The sequence below is a fragment of the Chamaea fasciata genome, unplaced genomic scaffold (assembly GCF_029207755.1).
Source record: "Chamaea fasciata isolate MVZ Bird 193981 ecotype frontalis unplaced genomic scaffold, bChaFas1.0.hap1 SCAF_40, whole genome shotgun sequence".
Classification (NCBI taxonomy): Eukaryota; Metazoa; Chordata; class Aves; order Passeriformes; family Sylviidae; genus Chamaea; species Chamaea fasciata.
This window is the reverse complement of record NW_027094125.1, coordinates 454,463-475,109: the sequence shown is the minus strand read 5'-3', so window position 1 is coordinate 475,109 and position 20,647 is coordinate 454,463. Positions and strand designations below refer to the sequence as shown.

General features: G+C 52.3%; 1 pseudogene; it reads right to left on the bottom strand.

Moving 5' to 3' along the window:
- Window positions 1-20,647, bottom strand: part of LOC136303664 (zinc finger protein 208-like) — a 179,681-nt pseudogene that overhangs the window by 45,267 nt on the left and 113,767 nt on the right.

Here is a 20,647-nt window from a genome sequence, read left to right as displayed (position 1 = left end):
TCCGGGGCCGTGGGACGTGTCAGTGTCACACCTGTGTCACAGCCTCGCCTCCTTTGGTCCCTCTCTGGTGGCATTTTTGGGGTGCCAGGGTCTGGGGCTGGAGCAGAGGCTGCAGTGGCTGGGGCAGGGGCAGTGACCGCCCCACCTACACAGAACTTGCCCTGACCCCCAACCACACCCTGCAGATGTCTGGGGCCATTCATCATTTCTCTGCTCTCCAGCACTGAGGCAATAATGGACTCTGGCTACAGCTATGAGCTCATGCCCAAGGCACCCACCCCTGGCAATGGGGCTGCATGGAGCTGCTCTCAGGAACACCCCTGTTGGGGGTTGGGTTTGTTCCTTCTTTCTCTGGGGAATTTTTTCCCCACGGGTTGCCAAGGGGACCGGGTGTTGGATACTTGAGAGTGCTTGGCTGAAACAAAGAGATGGACAAAAGGTGGAAGGGGGAGATAACGCAGGTAAAAGACACAGCTTGAGGCAGCTGCGTGCTTTTCTGCTTCCGGCGTTCGGGAGACGCGTGTCGGCCGCTCCTCGAGGATCTCAGCCGCCGCAAAGCACGCCGAGGAGAAGCTGGGCGCTTTCTGCCTCGCCTTCGAGCTTCTTCGGCGCTGCTCCTCTTGCTGCAGCGTGACCCTGCACTCCCTGCGCTGCCGGGACATCCTGCCCCTGCCTGCCGGGACACCCTGCCATCCCAGCTACCAGCCCGGGACTTTTCCACTGTTTCAGCTTGGTGCTCTGAGGATCCTGCAGGGACACCGAAACCAAACTGCCCTGGGTTTTGTGAAACAAAGCCCTCAAGGTTCTTGGTACTGTTGTCGTTTGTCATTAATGCTGTAGTTGTTTGGTGGGGGAGGAGTTTTTTTTGTGTTTGTTTGCTTTGTATTACATACTAGTAAAGAACTGCTATTCCTATTTCCCAAATCTTTGCCAAAGAGCCTCTGATTGTAATTTTACCTAGCAGATACCTGTCTTCCTAAACCAAGACAACCCCCAAAACTGTCTCAGAAATGTGGGATGCACCAGAATCCCTTCAGGAATGTGGAATACCCAAAAACTCACTCAGGAACGGGTTCCCCCTCTCTTTGTCATCCCCAACCTTTGGCTGTCTCATTCCAGACTTCACCACACCCTCCCAATCCCCACCGCAACCCATCCCACCCCTGCTGGACATCAAGACCCCCTTCCCAAGCTCTATTTCCCCCATTCCACCCCTCCTAAACCCCATCCCACCCATCCCACCTCACCCAATGCCCATCTCACCCCTCCTGATTTACAGCACACTTCACCCAAACCCCTTCCAACTCTGTTCCACTCTAAGGGGCTGTGGAATCGAGTAATTTTGGGGTGGGATTGAGTAGTTTTCAGTGGCATTGAGTGGTTTTGAGGTGACAGATAAATCCCTCTTGCCTTTTGAGTGCCAAGCAATGGAGACAAGTACACCAAATGCCCCCCAAACCCCCCATATCCTCCCAAGTATGTCGCTAAATCCCAGATTCTCCTGAAACACTAGTAAAAGGTGAGGCTTTAGATGCCTTTGATGAGTTGGTTGGGTTTCACTCCTATTTTTTGTGTTTTGATAGGATGAAGCTAAACCAAAAGATAATTATAACAATATAAAAGAACCACCAGGCATTTTCCAACAAGGATCATGGGGATTGTGGGCCACCAAGGCTCTTCTCAACGTGGGTCCTCTGATGGGGGATGAAGCTGGAGCAGTGCACGAAGCTCTTCCTCCAGTCAGGGGAACTTGCCGGGGTTCCCTTACTGGTGGCTCCGTTGGTGTCGGGTCAAGGCAGAGCTGTGGGTGAAGCTCTTCCCACACTGGGGACACTCGTAGGGCCTCTCCCCAGTGTGGATGCGCTGGTGGGTGATGAGGGTGGAGTTGTGCTTGAATCCCTTCCCACACTCGGGGCAGCGGAATGGCCTCTCATCCGTGTGAATCCGCTCGTGTATGAGGAGGTCTGAGCTGGTGTGAAACCTCTTCCCACACTCAGGACATTCATAGGGCTTCTCCCCAGTGTGGATCCGGTGATGCTGGACGAGACTGGAGCTGGTCTGAAACCTCTTCCCACACTTGGGACACTCGTAGGGCCTCTCCCCAGTGTGGATCCTCTGGTGGCAGATGAGTTGGGAGCTGTCCCTGAAGCTCTTGCCACATTTCCCACACTTGTAGGGCCTCTCCCCAGTGTGGAACATTTGGTGGAAAATCAGGCCTGAGCTATGGCTAAAGCTCTTCCCACATTCCAAGCACTTATAAGGCCTCTCCCCATTATGGATCCTCTTGTGGACAGACATGCTGGAGCTGTCTCTGAAGCCCTTCCCACATTCCCCACACTTGTAGGGCCGTTCCCCAGTGTGGATCACCTGGTGGCGGGTCAGGTGGGAGTTTTTGCTAAAGCTCTTCCCACACTCAGAACACTTGTACGGTCTCTTCCTGTCATGAAGCTGCTCATGCACCACCAGCTCCAAGCTCTGGCTTGATCTCCAGCCGCCTTCCTGGCCCAGAGTGGGTCTTTCCTCCTCAGAGCACCCTGGGATGGGTTTGCAGCCCCTTCTCCTGCAGGATCGCTGGGGCTTTTCCTCCCCATTGGATTCCTGCACTGTGGAGCTGCTCAAAACAACCTCTTCCATGAGGTCCTGACATGGGGATTTGTCCTCCCTGGTGTCCATCCTCAGCTCCTTGTCTGGGGGAGGAAGGACAAGGAGAGGATGGGATTTGTCTCCGTGCCACAGGGAAGGAGATCCCCTCAGTTCATCCCCATCAGAACGGCGTTGGCAGCGGGGTTGTCCTGCAGCCAGGGGCCAGGCTGGGCTGGGAGATGGAGCAGGAGAGAGGGGGAAAGGGGCACTGACTTCCTCCTCACCTGCGTGGCTGTCCCGAGGCATCTTCCTCTTCCTTACATCCTTCTCCTTCATCTGGCCAAGGTTTGGGAATGGGAAATCCTGGTCTGGGGAAAAACACAGGATGAGTACACTGACTTTGAAAGTCCCTCTGCCTAAGTCCATCTCCAGAAGTGACCGGACATCTGGGGTCCACAAATACCTCCCAAACATAACTCCATCCTGAAAATGCCTCCCAGGATTTCCCCATCTGTGGTGTCTCTCATTTAGTGTTTGAGGGTTCCCCCCGTCCCAGCTGCTGGGGGTCACACTTGTACTGGGTTTCCCCCATCTACTTCATATCTGCTCTGCCGAGGCTGCTGGGATCCCAGAAATCCAGAAAGCTCCCCTCTCTTTGATGGCACCATCAAGGGATGCTAGGGGTTTTTGGGATCCTGGGGTCCCTTCTCCCCTTATTCTTTGCGTTGGGGTTCAGGGGATCCAAGGAGTCCCCCCTGCCCCTCTCCAGGCTTTTGAGGGTCCCACAAATCATGGTGCTGCCCCCTCTCTGGGCTCCCCACTTTGGGCTCCTGGGGGACACAGGACACGGGGCTCTGCTCCTCCAGGCTGCCTCTGCCAGCAGCTGCCACTGGGACCCCCCAAGGGGCATTTTCCACTCAGCTTTGGAGTTCTTCATTCTCCAAATGTCTGCCCTCCAAAAAGAACCCGACCCAGGGACCACCCAGGATATGCGGCCCGAGTTCCCCCTCCCTGGTCACCTGTGGGATGGGGGGGTGATGATCCCAGGGGTGGGGGGCTTTAAATTCAGGGAGTGCTCAATCTCCTCCTTCCTTCTCCTTTTCTTGATCCTCCTTTGTCCCTCCTCTTGCTCCCGCTCCTCCTCTTCCATCACTGCTTCTCCTCCTCCCTAATCCACACTCCTCATGTACTTCCATCCCTTCTCATTCTCCTCCTTCATCCCCCCCTCTTCCATCCCTCCTCCTCCTCCTCCCCCAGGAGCAGGCACACCCCGGTGCCCCGTTCCCGAAGCCCTGGCGGCCGCGGGAGGAGCGGGGATGGAGCCGGGACAGGTCGGGATGGGCAGCGCGGGGCTCTCGGCTGCTCCCACCCTCTGGGGCCCGGGGGGAACCCGGCCTGGGGAAAACGAGAGGGAAACTGGGAAAACTGGGCGCTGCACATCCAAACTGGGCCTTGCTGGGGACCCTGGCTGGGCACTTCCAGCCCTTGGGGCTCCCCTCTGGAGCCTGGAGATCCAGCAGTGGGGAACACAGAGAGGAGTAGGGGATCACTGGGAGGGACAGGTGTGTACTGGGATCGTACTGGGATCACACTGGCAATGACTGGGATTGTACTGGGGTCAACTAAAACTGTGCTGGAGCAACTGGGAGTGACCAGGAATGACTACAAGCATGCTGAGGGCAACTGGGATATACTGGAAGTGTCTGTGACCACACTTGGGGAGACTGGAACCACACTGGGAACAGCCAGGACCATGCTGGGGAGAACTGGGACCACGCTGGGGGACACTGGGAATGAGTGGGAGTGACTGGGTCTACACTGGAGGCAACTGGGCATGACTGGGACCATGCTGGGAGGGACTGGGATCCTGTGGGGAGTGACTGGGACTATACTTGGGGAAACTGGGTGCAACTGGGGTTGCACTGCGAGGAACAGCGAGCAACTGGAACCATGCTGAGGGATGCTGGGATCATACTGGATCATAACTGGAACAACTGGGACTGCCTTGAAGGTGACTGGGAGTGGCCGTGGGCAACTGGGATCAGGCTGCAAGCTGCTAAGGACACGTGGAAGTGACTGGGAACATGCTGGCAGCAACTGGGATACACTGGGAGAGACTAAAACCACAGTGGGGGTAAATGGGAGACAACTGGAATCGTGCTGGATGCTAATGGGAGCAGCTGTGCCCATGCTGGGGTCATACTGGGATCCAATTGGAACTGGCTGGGATCAGACTGGGAGTGACTGGAATAGTACTGGGAGAATCTGAGTGTGACTGGGATCATACTGGAACCAGACTGGGAGTGACTGGAAAGGTGCTGGCTGTGACTGGAACCATACTGGAGGTGACTGGGAGCAACTGGGCCCACGCTGGGAACAAATGGGATCTTATTTGGAGTGACTGGGAGTGACTGGATTCACACTGGGAGCAAATGGGCCAACGCTGGGAGTGAAAGGTCAGTCAGTTTGGCCATGACTGGAATACTACTGGAAGTATCTGGGAGTGCCTGGGGTCATACTGGGGCTGACTGTAACCATACTGGGGGTGACTGGGTGCAACTGGGACCATACTGGGAGGGACTGGGATTGTAGTCCAAGTGACTGGGATCATACTGGAAGTGACTGGAACCATACTGGCAGTGACCTCGAGGCCTACTGGGATCACCCCAGGAGGAAACTGTGGACATATTGGGAGCAACTGGGATCAACTGGAAGGTGCTGGAACCATGCTGAGGGGACTGTGACCACAACTGGGGCAACTGGGATCACACTGGGAACAACTGGGACCACACTTCCCACAACTGACAGAAACTGGGACTGTACCAGAGGCAACTGGGAGTAACTGGGAAAGACTGGGATCATTCTGAGGTAACTAGAACCTTACTGGGGCAACTGGGAGTGCCTGGGAATGACCACAGGCCTGCTGAGGGCAACTGGGATATACTGGGAGTGTCTGTAACCATACTGGGGTGACTGGAACCACACTGGGAACAGCTGGGACCACGCTGGGGGCAACTGGGAACAAGTCAGAGGGACTGGGGCCACACTGGGGACAACTGGGCATGACTGGGAACATACTGAGAGGGACTGGGACTACTCTAGGGGCAACGGGGGACAATTTGGATCATGCTGGGAGGAGCTGGGAACAACTGGAACTCTGCTGGTGCCAACTGGGATCCTACTGGGATCACAGTGGGATCACAGTGAGAGCCGCTGGGCTTGTGCTGCGTGAGACTGGGATCACTCTGAGGGTGACTGGAATCCTACTGGGATTGACTGGGAGTGGCTGTGAGCAAGTGGAATCATGCTGAAAGCAATTGGGAAGAGAAGGAGGTGACTGGGAGCATGCTGGGAGAGACTGGGAATCATGGGGATCATACTGGAGGCTACTGGGGTCATGCTGACATGTACAGGGAGCAGCTGGGACCACACTGGGGGCGACTGGCTTCATACTGGGAGGGACTGGGAGTGATTGGAGTTAGACTGCAAGTGACTGCAATCATACTGGGAGTGGCTACAATCATACTGGGATTGTAGTGGGTGTCAGTGGATGTGAATGGAACTTACTGGGGGTTCCTGGGAGCTACAAGGCCCGTGCCGGGAGCCAACTGCTCACGCACTGGGAGAAACTGGGAGCAACTGGGAATGACAGGCTGCATGCTGGTGACAACTGGGAATGACAGGCTGCATGCTGGTGACAGCTGGGATATTCTGGGAGTGACTGGGATAAAACTGGGGGCAACTGAACCACGCTGAGGAAACTGGGAGTACCTGGAAATGACTACAAGAATGTTCAGGGCAACTGGGATAGACTGGGAATGCCTGAGACCATGCAGGTGGGGACTGGGACCAGACCGGGAGCGACTGGGACTGTGCTGGTGGGAGCTGGGGGCACACTGGGGGCAAGTGTGAGTGACTGGGGCCCTGCTGGGAGAGACTGGGATCATACTGGGACTGACTGGGCTAATCCTGTGAGCAGCCACTGCCGGCACTGGGACCCCCCAAAAACACCTCCCGGGGACCCCACCATGTCCCCTATCAGGGGTCTGCTGCTTGGCTTTGAAGCCCTGAACGCTTCAAACATCCACCCCAAAACCCCAAACCCAGGGACCCCACCCGGGATATTTGGGGCGAGCTCACCCTCCCCGGGCACCTGCAGGATGGGGCCGATGGTCCTGGGGGGCTGCGGGTTCGGGGAGCGCTGGAGCCGCCCGGTCCCTCCTCTGCTCTTCTTCCTCCCGCTTCCCGCTGCCGCTCCGCCTCTTCCTCCCTCCTTCCCTCCCCCCTCCTCCTCCTCCCCCGTTCTCTGAACCCCTCGCCGCCACGGGAGGGGTGGGGATGGAGCCGGGACCGGTCTGAACGCAGAGACGGCTTGGGAGGGGATGCCAGGAGTGGGAGTGACTGCGCTGTACTGGAATCATACCAAGAGCAGCTCCTGGGTGACTGAGTTACACTGGGATCATACCGGGATCATACTGGGAGTGCGTAGGAGCAGTGCGATGGCTCCAGCCACTCAGGGGGTAACCAGGTGGGATCCCACCACTACAGGGGTGTTTTTTCCCTGTTTTGGGGTGTTTGTGAGGCCGCAGCCCCACAAGGCTCTTTCAAGAGGGGCTCATGACCCCTTTAAGTGACATTTTTATGGGGCCTCCATTCCGTTTGCCTCCCAGGGTGGATTTTTGGGGTCCTGTCTACCATCGCCGCTTTAAGAGCCCCTTTGTCGGTTCCCACTATAACTCCCCTTAAAAGGGCAACACCACTCCCCCTGATTCCGGCAGCGGAGCCTTGGGGGGGCTTGGGGGTCCGAGGGTGGGGTTGGGGGTCCCGGGAGGGTTCGGGGGTACCTGAGTGATGCCGATGATGGTGATGGGGATGGATTCTCCGTTGGACAGGAGGTCACAGCTGGAAACCACCTGCACTGTGTGGAGACCTGGGAATGAAGAGAGAAAGGACGAATGGAGTTGTGTCCCAGCCCTGTTGGAAAGCAGATAGAAATCTCCCAGAACCCCGTGCACACAGCTTAGAGGCAGAAAAGGATGCAGGGGTTGGTTTGAAACCCTCAGAGAAACTGAGATCCATAAAGTCACACAGACATGAAGTGGGAATGTAAGTTGTAGTTTTAGGTGAGTAAAGAGATTCCTTAAGTGCCTTAAGCAAAGAAGAGACTGTATTAGTTGACAGAAAATCCCTGAAGTCCAGTTTAAAGTTCAGTAGCATTACCTTGTACAAAGTTAACTAAGTCTTAGACATATTATAAACATAGCAGAGCATTGCTGACATTGCTAGACAGAATAGATAGGCTGTGGGCATAGGCCTTGTATAAGAAATGATGAGCGTTGTCACACAGCTGTGTTAGACCAGGATAGGTGCAAAAAGACAGGAATAGCATCGTGTTTGTAGCTGGTTGGACGATTTAGGAATAGAATGCATTGTATCGGGGCTGCTGCTGCTGCTGCTTCTGCTTGGGCCATGGGGACTCTATGCTGGAAGGCATTTTGCATCATGGCACGGACTGTAACACTGACCCTGGTGAGACTGATCCAGCCATGTCATAAACGGCTTTTCCAACAAGCAGCACCTCTCTTGTTCCTCGGCTGGCCCGCTCAAACTTGCCAGCTGTCCATCAGCAAAGTGCCCACAGCTCCTGCGCGCTGCCAGCCCTTCCCTGGCAGCGACAGCAGGAGCTGCTCCTGCCACCGGCCAGCTCCTGTTCCTGGAGTCCCTTCCCGTGCTGGCAGCACAGGCTCCCTCTTGCCTTGAGCCCAATGCCTGCCTGCACCTTGGGCTGGCTTTGCCAGCTCTCTTTTCCCAAGCCTTTGACTCCCAGGCTTCTGCCCCAGCCCAGGGACATTTGTTATTTCTATTACCTGCTAGTTTGAGAACATGAACCATTCTGGTTTTACCTAGAGGTGAATCATGAAGATTTTGGGGCTTTTTTTGTCCACAATGTCCTGTTAAGAGCAAGAACACGCTGTTCTTACACCTGGGATTGTGGCTGTTCCTACACCATTTATTCCACACTGCATGACTAAAGAAAATCTCTCCTTTTCCTTACTAAGTTGAAGCTACAGCTTAGTGGAAATAGGTGTTACAAGAGAATGAATGCCATAATCCCCCTTTTAGTTTTTGGTCCGTAGTGGATACCTCCTTGAAGGATCCAGAAGAACTCCAAAATGTTGTGCATACAATGAAGAAAATCAACACTAAATTCCCTCTGGATTACGAGGTTAGAAAATCGGTTTGAATCGCTGTCACTGTTTCTCACCACATCTACTGACAAGAAATTCAGCTGATTTTCTCTGTGAAAAATACGGGTCACTTTTTGTTAAGATTTTAAAAGTTTAATAATAAACAATAAGACAAGAAGAGACATAACAAAAGCAAAACTACAGATGTCTGCGTGCCTGGTGTTTCCACCCAAAGCACAACTTGCTAACAAAGGATCTTTCCTTTAAATACCATAGGTTATTGCATATTCATAGATTTCATATGTGATTTACACAATCCTTTTGACTTTAGGTGTTTCTGCTTAATTGCAACTTTTCTCCCCCACCATTCTTTCTTGCACATAAATTTTTCATGGCTCCACGAAAGTCGCAAATCTCTTGATAACAAAGGCAATAAATTCTTCCTATTGGAGTCGTCGGTGTCCTTGCTGTTATGTCTATCCACGTGAGATGATGTGAGGAATTTCTTAATTGCTTCTCCCATTTGGGTTGTGGGGTTTTTTTGTGCGTGTGTTGTTTTGTTTTTGTTTTTGTTTTTTGTTTGTTTGTTTTGTTTTGTTTGTTTTTTAGCTAGTTACAAAAAGCATCTGCTATAGCCTAAAAACTGTATTTATCACACTACTACAAGAGGGTATATTACTGTAGCATAACTTTCTACCATAACACATATAAGATTCATTTTCATATTTGTAAAAAGCCAAACACTTAATATGTATTTATAACAACACTGAGTCAGTTTTCAAATGAAGCGGCAGCGTGTCGTGATACTAAATAATAATCTGGCATTACCTCTAATGTTCACTGGTACAAAGTATAGCAGTACACAGCAAGGCAGACTGGGTTAGCACAGTCATTCCTCCCCTCCCCTTCCTCCTGTCCATCCCATTGTCTCCTCTGCCGAAGACACAGGCTATGAAAAGAAGGCAAGGTTGCTATCTCTTTTTCTTCTGCCACAGGACTTGTTAGACACTGTGTTTTCTCAAAGGACTGCATGTACCTCTCCCCAGGTTGCTTCTTTCTCATTCTCCAAAAGAAGAGAGCTGAAGGGGTTTCAGGCATGTGAGTGCCTGATCTCTCTTTCCCTCTAAAGGCTCTGCCTCCCAAAGCCCTGGTGACCTGCTGTGCTTTGGCATGAGAGCCGTTCCAGCCCGAAACACAAGGGCAGTGGTGTTGAACTGCAAAGCCTCTCTCTTCAATGGGATTGCTTTGAGCCTGCAGCCTCCACGGGCAAGAGCTTTGTGGGAGCAGGGGCCATCACAGCCTGTGCCCTGCACACAGAGCCAGGAAAAGGAGCAGATCCTGCTGGCTTCTGCTGCTGATCCGAGCAGCAACTCCCCTGGGATTTCCTCCAGGGAACTTCACACCAAGGGTGTCCATCACTGTCGTGGCTGTGAGAACTTGTTGCTTGCCAGTTCTCCCCCATCCTTGTGGATTCTCAGTTTTCTCAGCTGCCTTTGCAGTGAGTTCTCAGCCAACGTGTGGCTCTGCTGCCATCCCAAATCTGTGCCTGCCTTGCCCAGCCTGAGTGCAAGTGGGGCATGGGCTGGGCATGGATGGAGAATTCCATGGCCAAAATCCTCCAGCATTTAGATCTGCTCATTGCTCTGGACAGCACAAATCACAAAACACCCATTGCAGTTGACAGTTGTAATTTCTTGCAGATTCCTACAGCTGCACTGCTGATCAACAAATGCACAGGAATTGATTTCACATGAAAAATGTCATTTATTACAAATTGCTGCACCTGTGCTGACAATATAGAACTACGCCGATCTCAATTTAGGTTAAAAAAAGGAATTTATTAGATTTTTACAACGATGCCAGGTAAAAATATACAAATACCAACTTCATTTAACAAAATCTTAATTTATTGCCACCCTCTACAACAACTCACTATACGCAAAGATCAATTAGGTGTTTAACAACTTAATTTATTGCATATTACTACAAGCTAAAACCCATCTAGGAATACAAAAATATCAGTATTTCTATCTAAATAGCCTTCTACAAAGAACTCAGTCAATACAATTAATTCAACTATACATCTGCAAACATGTTTAAATAGAAAGATATACATATATAACCAATTCACTATACCGAAGTAAATATAGATTAAATATACCATATTACATAAAATATATAAATATATTAATGCATCAAAAAATCTCTCTGTGAATAGGTAGCTACCAATCTCAATATCCATCCAATTGCACTAATAAAAATATACAGTTATAAATCTCCACACACTTATCTTTAAACAGAACTCTAAGCAGAGGGATTCCAGCTGCCCCATCTTCAAGGCCTTTCACTCCGTCCTTGCTTCCTCCCGTGCAGAGCAGCTCTCCTGGACAGGGACAGCAGATGGGACATGTGGGAAGCAAAGGGAACACTGAGTCAGGGTCGGGACGTTTCCCTTGGCAGCACCTGCCCTTCAGTCAGGGAAGGGAAAATCTCAGCGCCTCCCCAGGAGGGTGAGAAAGAAAAAGTTTGGCCAAAGCCCACGGCCAAAGCCCAGGCCACCCTCACCCCCAGCTACCTCACCGGCCCTGCGGCCTCACCTGAGCTCTGGGCTGGCAGCAGCAGCTCCCTGGTCACTGCTGGAGCTGGTGGCCTTCAGCTTCTCCCCGCGGCCTCCTGTCAGTCCCCGCCTGTCCTCAAGGTCTGCAGGGCAGCTGTGGCAAAAGTGGAGCCTCTGGAATTGGTTCCAAGGCCTGGCAGAGCTGCAGGCCCGCAGCCCTCTGTGCTCCCTGCTGGCCCCCTCCATCCCCTCAGCCCCACCGTCTCCTCGGCAAACCCCCGGCCCCCTTTGGTTTCTTCAGCCCCTCACAGTCCTCTCACCCCACTCAATCCCTTCTGACCCGTCCCGACCCCTTAGACCCCCCTCAGCCTGTGCCCCTTCCCTGTCACCTCAGTGCCACCATGGCCCTCTGCTCCCCCACAGCCCTCAGTCCCCCAGCAGCTCAAGGTCACCGTCCCTGCAGCGTCAGCGCCTCCTCGGCCCCCTCAGCCCCCTGTGTCTCCCCGTCCTTCAGCAGCTCCTCAGGGGACAGTGCCTGGGGCCACCGGCAGCTCCCAGCGCTCCAGGGACAGCCGGGGCTGGAACTGCTGCTCCGCCCGGCCCGGCCGCCAGCTGGGACCCAGCACAGCAACAGGGGACACAGGGGGCACAGGGGGAGAAACAAGAGCTGAAACAGGCAGCTGAGGGGGGAAAGAGGTAAAAATGCAGCCTAGGCCTACACAAACATCAGTCTCTCCATCTGTATCAATTCACAGACCAAGGCAGAGCGTTTGCTTTGTGATGTCAGGGCGCGGTTGCCACGTAGTCATGGTGACATCACAAGGTTGCCTTGGTGCACGGAAGGCCTCAGGGGTGTCAGAGCAGCTCTTGAGCTTGCTTAGTGCAGGAGCATCCTGCTGCTTGAGGCTTCTGTCAGTGGGCAGGTGCACACTGACAGGAGACTTGCTTTTCTGTAGTGTTAGAGAACAGTTGGCAAACTTGCACAGCAGTTGCCACAATGATTGGGCAACTCGCTGCTGTAGTTTTCTCCATTTATGGAGTTGGATATTCCACCTTTTTCCTGACTCACCTGGCACGTAAGTAGAGGTTTTCCCTGGGTGTCACCTAACCTGCCTTTTGTATGTCTTCCTGCTCTTTCTTGGGGACTGAGTTGATTTGGAAACAGAAAGACCTTTTGGATGCCACTTGGGTAAAGGTGTTGTCAACACGTTCAGCTCAAAAGCGGGTGTCTGTAGCCAGGGCTGTGCGGGCAGCATTTGCAAGGGAACCTGCAGGGGTTGCGTTCCCTCCATGGGAGAGTCTGTGGCAGCAGAGTCTGTCATTTCCTCCATTTGCTGGGTCAAGCAGGACAACTTTGAAAATGTAGACTGGGAGGCCTTCTTGGAAGATCTTCTGAAAATGCTGTGGTTGTCTCCAGTTTTCTCAAAGCGTCTGGTTCATTTTCCCTTGCCCACTGCAGGTCACCTGAGCCGGGTATTCAGAGGTTCTGACCCTGAGGTGAGTAAGAAAGGCACATTTGATATTCCTGGTGTTTAAGAATTGTGCAGCAAGCTGTGAGCTTGGCCTGTGGCAGTAGAGTGTAGAGGGCCAGCTGAGTAGGCTGCAAGAAAATCCATTTCCATGTCTACAGCAGCAAGAGCAAAGGCATCACTGGCTATTTCCTAATTTTCCATTTCAGAGCTTTGAAAGAACTAAAAGCCCAATTTTGCAGAGAGAATGCTGCTTCCTGATAGTAGCCAGGGGGGGAATATCTAATTCAGAGCAATTTGCCAAGTCCAGTTGAATCAGCCCATTAGAATTTAGTCTGAGTGACTTAGAATCCCATTGCTCTCCAAGTTGATGATTTGTGCTTAGTAGAGCTGGTTCTAGAGCTGAAGAGAAGGAAGGTTCTAAATGAGCCTGTGTCTCACGCTCCTGTCTGTCCACAGATCAGTGAAGGAAGAACAGACTCCCCTCTGGCTCCCTCTGCTCCTGGACAAGAAGCCAAAGAGGAGCCAAATGACCACAAGGCTCCAGCTGTGGTCACACCACAGCCGGAACTTTCCCAGCCAGTAAGTGCCACTTCTGGAGGGTACTGTCTTTAGTGCAAGGCAGAGCTGCAAGTTTCTGAGCAGCCAGCTCTTGCTGTTGGTGGCCGAGGATGCTGAGTGCTGCAGTCCTGCCAGACCTAGCCATTCCCCTCAGCCAGTGACAGCTGGAAAATGGGCTTTGAGCTGCCATGTTTAGGCCCCAGCTTGCTGGGATTCTGATAGAGGCCAGCCTGGAGCAGGAAGGCTCCCTGTGTGCAGAGGAGGGAGCATGTCAAAGACACTGCGCTCAGCCTTGTCGGATACGTAGGGGACACTGTGGTCTGGGGACACCTGTCCCCCTCCACAGACTCGCCAAGTACCCACAGGCACAAAAAGTATTGATGTGACAACACAAACTCTTTGGGGTAGTTTGTCCCCGTGAGCTTCTTGGCTGTGCTTACCTGGGAGCATTTCAGGGACACACTGGGGACATGGAGTTTCTGCTTGAAGTCAGGGATTTTGGTGCCTTGGTTGCCAGGTTGTTCTTTTGGTAAAATGGAAGCAGAGGTGGGCAGGGAAGCAGAAAGAAGTGGCTGAATTAATGTGATTTGTGGGCAGAAAGTGAAAAAGCTCAGCCTGACAGCAGCTCCCAGTCACTTGCTCTGCATTTGTGAGGCTGAGGCAGAGGCAGACCTGCCCAAAGCTCCCAGTGATATGATGGTAGTGAAGAGGAGGAACGATGAAGACATTAGAAGAATTCAAGGGCATTGGAATGTTTATTGGCAGAGGCACATACAACAAAACCAGGTGAGCGGGCGAGTGGCAGCCACTCATTAATAATTCTTTCTCTTGTTCCTCACAAAACTTTGCGGAGGAGCTGCAGGCAGAGCTGCAGCGAAGTCAGTCTGGGATCAGGGCGACGGACAAGAGGCTGGACGAAGAAATGAAAATTCCAAGAGAAAGAGAAGAGAAAGTTAATCTCCTTGAGGAGCAAGAGGCTCTAGAAAAACCCGTGAGTGAGAGAGCAATAGCCACTGCAGTCCCCAACCTGGTGCTTTTGCCCTTCTTGCCTTTCCCCTGCAGAGCAGCAGGGGGGTGGGGTGATGCCTCTGAGTGCCATCCTGCTCCAGTGTGTGTCACAGGCACTCTGAAGGACACTCCCTGCCCTGCTGAATCTCAGCTGCTGCCCTGCACAGTGGCACTAGTGCTTTGGCCTTTTGGCCGGCAGTCATCTGAGTGCATTCCTGCTGGCCTCTTCCTGCTCTGCTTGTTTCTTGAGGTGTTCTTGTAGGGGAACACGGTGACCCAGATGGATCTGGAAAGAAGCTGTCTGTATCCCTTGTGAATCTGGTCCTCTCCCTTTCCTCACAATCGATGACTCTTGGCTGACAGGGACAAGCTGGACTCTCTGACTGCTTTGTTCTCTTTGACTTCAGGTGGAAGTGCTGACATCTCACCTGGCAGCCTGCAAAGATTTCCAGCAAGTGACTAGCGGCGAGGAGCCCCAGGATTCCAGTGAGGCACAGAAACTGTCCCAAGCAGCAGCGCTGCCAGTTGGGCACGTTCTGAGGATGGTGGAGGAAAAGAGGACTCCATGGGAGGAGGTAGAACATTTGAACAAGGAGCTGCAAGCGTGTCTGCAGCCCTTGGAGGGGGAAGAGAGTCTTTGGGAGAAAGGGGACTTCTGGCAGTCACCCTTCAGAAAATCCATGCAAATGGATTTTGGAGGAAATGGAAAATGAATTTGGCCCTGAACTCAAGTAAAACCAGCCTTTGGCTTTTTACCCATCCAGTTTGAGAAGTGGATATCTGAAAAAAACCCATGGAGAGCCCTGCATGTGGCTGACAGCACCTTCCTAAGGGCTTGCATTTAAAATGGGATCTGGGGCTAATCTCTGCCAGTCACTTTTCGGACACAAACTCTTTTGTTGTCTCAGATCTCCACAGGCTCTTCTATTGAAGCTGCTGCAGTAGCAGCAGCAGCAGCAGCAGCAGTGTCACCTGATGAAGGCGCCTTCGCTGCCCCAGCTGAGCAGCGGAGGCCGGGCAGTTTCTTCATCTCCAGCACTGACACAGCTGCTGCTCAGCAACAGGACATGGAGTATGACTCCCTGAAGCTCCTGAGTACGTCGTGTGTCTTTCTTCTCTGAGGGACAGTGTATTGTGAGCACGTGTCAGCATAGCTGGACCCAATGATCCTCCTCACTTGGGTGCCCTTTGTGATTCTGCAGCACAAGTCATTGAATCTGCTTCTTGCCCAGAACCGCTGCCAGTCCTGTGCTCTCAGATAAGACCTGGTGGGGCTGAGAACAGAGCCCAGTTGACTCTCTGTCTCCCATCACCTGTTGGCACAAAAAGGGCATTGATGTGCACCTGGGTGTGTCTGCTCTCAAAGCCAGTCCTACCGTGTCCTCAGTGGGGGCACCAGCTTGGAAGGGGCTGGGTGTGGCCGTGCCTTCTTGCCATTGCTTGTCAGTGCTGGTGCCTGGGCTTTGGCAGCTTTGTGGCGGTGGCTGCCCTGGCCCTGAGGGCTGGTGTGAGTGCCGAGGCTGGAGCCTTCCTTAGCTGGGAGAGTCCCGCTGCCGGCCGGCCGCTGCAGCGCGGAGCTGCCCCGAGGCAGCAGCCCCTGCTCTGGGCCGGCTCCTGCACGGCCTGGGCTGGGCTCACAGAGGGTCAGCATCTCCTCTGGGCAGCTGTCCGTGTCCCGCCGGCACCTGAGGAGCGCTGCTGTCCTTGCTGCCTTTGCCCGCTGCGGGAAGATGGGCATGTGTGCGGGGCTGAGAGGGCGAGTACAATGGCAGGGACTGATCCCTGCTGTCAGGGGGAGGAGAAGCAGTGTGGTTCTTCACGTGGGCCACGGGCAAGGGCGTCTTCCAGCTCAGCCTGCTCATCAAGGGAGAGGGTCCTGCTGCTGAAGGCCCCTTGGGATTGGTTAGACCATGAGTTGCTTGGGTTTACAAAGGGAAAGGCATTCTTTTGGTAAACTGCTGCAAGGTGGGGAAGATGCCCTCCTCTCCTGGGAATGCCTCTCCCTGTGCTTTGTTTTCTGTCAAGAGATCTCTTCAAAGGACTGTAGAAAACCATTCTCTGTGCTGGCCTGCTTGTACTGCAGAGCTGCCTGTCTTGTTGCAATTGTTGTTGTTGTTGTTGTTACCCAGCTGGCCACAAAGGACTCAGAAGCCCGGACTGTAGAGCCCCAGTGGGGCTGCCTTTTGTATCTCTTGGATGGTGGGATGTCTGCTTTCAAGTGAGCATCTTGCATTTTGTTTCCCTCAGGGCAAATGGTGAGCACAGAGAATCCCCGAAAGAAATACACTGAAAAGGAAATTGTTGGCAGAGGGTGAGTCCAACCACAGTTGCTTCTACATAATCATGGGGCAGGTGATTTGCTGCTGGAATATCTATCAAGTGTGAAGTCAGGCAAGCTGCAAACATATTCAGACACTGGGGTTAGTCTGCCCCATCTCTCAGTACCGGCCAGAATTTGTAAGTGTGGTCAGAAGGCATTATCAAAGACACTTCTATTTCATTACCAGAAACAGCAACCTACCCCCTGTCATAGCAGTCAGATAACACTTCTCAGGAACATTTCTTCCCAAGAGTTTGCTGAAGGAAATAGTCTGTGGTGAGGATAAAAACTGCCCAGTTTAGAAACTGAAATCCAAGATGAAAGAATCACCTGGCCATTTGAGCTGAGGCACTAAACCCCAATGCTTCAGAAACAGGCCCAGTGCCCATGCACTGGAGAGGAAAATGCATCATCTGCCTTCTGGCAGAGCCCTCCTGCATGCTGCAGGTTTGAGGCATTTCCAGCAGACATCTCCTGTCTGGGCTGGCTTTCACTCCAAGGTCTAAACGGCTTCTCCTTTCTCCTTTCTTTGCTGCTGTTTTGTTTCTAGGGCTTTTGGAGAGGTTTGCAGAGCGATCGACACTGCCACGGGAGGAGAGGTAAATGTCAACAGCCCCTGCAGATTCTGCTGCTCTCCAGGGCTTTCCTCTCTCGTGTCTGTTGTGGCTGCAGCTGTGGCTAGAGCTGTGCTGCAAAGGCACAAGAAGCACAGACTGGTGCCAGCCTGCCAGCTGCATTTGGGACAGTCTTTGTCCTGCTCAGCTGCCAGAAGGAAGGCAAGGAGGGCAGCGGTTCCTTTCAGAGAAGGACGCTCTCCCTGGCTCTCAATTGCTCCAACAAAGGAGCATCTCACTGCTCTCTGGGGCTACGGCTTCAGAGTCCTGAATTCCCATTTCTGGCTGCCAGCAAATCCATCTGAATGTTCCTGGCAGTTCCTTAGCCACCTGCAGAGCTGCAGTTGGGAACTGCACATAGGGAGAGATCTGCAAGGCGTCCCTAAAAGCCCCAAGCCCTGCCTATAGCCCAAGATGTATCCACAGAGTACCAAGGCACGCATTACTTCTTCTGAAGTACAGACAGACAGAGTGTGTGCTCAGAGCTTGGGGGATGATAGTTGACACACCATTGCTAACAAGTGGACAAGGCAAAATGTGGTCAGTGGCCACATGTTCTGTATCTGGCCCCCAAAGGAGCAGAGAAATGGGCTGTAGGAATGTCAGTTCCTAATTACTCCTTTGTCTAATTACAAGGCACTTTGGCACGGCTTGGCGGTGTCATTGCAAAATCTCTCTCCCCATGTGTGTTGTGGTCTCATTCCACCAACTTCTAAAGTTACTGATTTTCAATGTCATTCTAGGTGGCCATCAAGAAAATCGATCTTCAAGGACCAAGCGAGATGCCAGATATTGTTACTGAAATCACGGTCATGAAGAGGAATATGAGTCCCCATCTTGTCCATTATTTAGACGGGTGAGTGGTTGTGGTCTCATCCCATGAGGGTTTGTTTACATAGTAAAAGCATGCAAGGTTAAAACCCCACTTTGGACACTGGCAGAAAAGAAAGCTGTTCATTATTATTGGTTCATTATTATTTCACTACTCATCTCCAATGGATGGGAAGAGAGTGCAGTTTGTCTCCATGAGTCATCCCTGGCTTTCCAACACATAGTTGAAAAATTGTTCAAAAACCTGCATCAACTCTACCATAAGAAGTCAGTACCCTGTAAGTTCACTGCCTCCATGTTGTCTCAGGATTGATTTTTTAAGGTTTCTTCAATGCTGATGAAGCATGCTAGGGAGGATTTCCCTTGGATTGTTGCCCCTCTTTTCCATGGCTGTCCATGCCAGGAACACTAGGTGCTTATTTCCAGAAATACCACGCATGACCGGTTTTTCATCTTGGCTGTTACTAAACTGCACTTTTTGATTGCTGGCCATCAGAGACATCTCCTTTTTCCCAGATGTGCTGTTCTCCTTGAGACTGCACAGACTGCAAACAACCCACAGCCTGGAGGGAATGTCTTTAATTCTTTGAATTCTGCCCTTGTCACAAAGGGACCTGGAAACAGGAATCAAGCAAAGGAACCAACGAATGCATGTTCATCTGCATGGCCTTGTTTCCTTCTTTCAGCTACCTTGTGCATGAAGAACTGTGGCTGGTGATGGAGTACATGGATGGAGGCACTCTTTACAACATAATCCAAAAGACTCGCCTGACAGAAGACGAGATCGCCACCATCAGTCGGGAGGTCAGTCGGGGATCCCAGCTGTGCTTCCCAGAGCTTGGGCAGGATTGTCTGGGAAAGGGGCTCAGAACAGGAGCGATTCCGTGAGCCAGGCTTTGTTTCTGTGTCGCTGCTATGCTCTGGGCAAGCAAGAGCATCTCAAGTGAACTGCCTGCCAGTGCCCCTGCACTCACTGGACTCTGTTCTTGTCCTCTTCTCTCCTGCTGTTGCATTCTCACTCTGGTTCTTGTATTTGCTCTTCTCCATCTTGCCTCTCTAAACTTTGGCCTGTTGGCACCGCATTCCTTGCCTGTAAAAGCAAAGGTGGTGGTGGTAGCATTTGAAAGGAACAGCAAAGAAAGAGAGAGTCATTTCTCTCAGTCCTCAGCTGGAAAGGTTAGCAGTGCAGCCAGAATGCTCTTTACTTCTGAGCACATCGACTTCAGCAGCAGTCATCCTGGCTGGTTTGCAGGGCAGAGTCTACACCAGCAGTTGCTGTTGCTCTTTGACAAGCTGACATGCCTTTCTTTAGAAAGGTGCTGCCCTGCCTGTGTTGGAGCAGCGAGCTCTTCCCCTCAATGGCACTGTGTTCTGCCATTACTCCTCATTCCCCTGGAGAGGGAATCTTGGAGAGCTGTTTCCTTTCTTGTGTGATGAAATCACATCACTGATTTTTGCCCTCCTGTTTCTGGTTTCTCTCTCAGTGCCTGCAAGGACTGCATTTTCTCCACGCCAACCATGTGATGCACAGAGATTTGAAGAGTTCCAACATCCTTCTCAAAACCGATGGCTCTGTCAAGCTGGGTCAGTATATTCTTGGTCAGGTGCAGCGTTCCAGGGATATGTGGGCTGTGGGGCTGCTTTTGAGTGAGTGCCAGCCCCCCCAAAATGGTGCTGGTGGCAGTGCAGGGAGCCCTGCTGTGAACTGACCACACGGTGGCAACGTGCACAGACCTATGGCAAGGAACGAGCAGTCCACAGTGGCATTGCTCTGTGTGTGTCCCTTCCAGAGGGAGGGAGCTACATGTCTAAAGTTTGAAAAGCCCCTGCTGGAGGCAGTGTAAAAAATGTGGGGATTTTTGAAGCAGCCAGTGCCATATTTCCTTGGCTAAAGTCCTGAGGAAACAGAGCAGGGACAGCTGTCCAGGAGATTCAAGAGCACATCCTCAAACTTCTACCGGGAAATTCTTTTGCTTGCTTTCCTAATTGCACAGGATTCAAATAAAAACAGTCTTTTGTTTTCTCCCCAGCTGATTTTGGCCTCTCTGCTCAACTCACCCCTGGGCAGAGTAGACGGAGATCGGTGGTCGGGACTCTTCGGTGGAGGGCACCTGAAGTGAACGGTGAACCCTATGGCCCCAAAGTGGACATATGGTCTTTGGGAATTGTGGCCATTGAAATGGTGGAAGGAGAACCTCCTTACTGGAAGAAAAATTGTGCCTCGGTAAGGTGTAAATACTCTCTGATCCCACTGTCTTTCTCCCCCATCCCACGTTTTGTGTGCCACTGGAAAAAATGCCATTGCCATCTGCTGGAAGAACTACTTCCACCACAGTCCCTTTCTGAAAATGTCCCTGCAGCACATCAGCATCTGCTGGAGTTTTGGTTGCATCCGTGGGGGAACTCAAGCCTTAGCCCACGCAAACAATCTCCCTTCTCAGGCAACATTTGGCTTTGGCTTAGAAGTCGTTCCAGCTCTTTTGGCTTTGTAGACGGCCCTAATAACAGCAAACAAG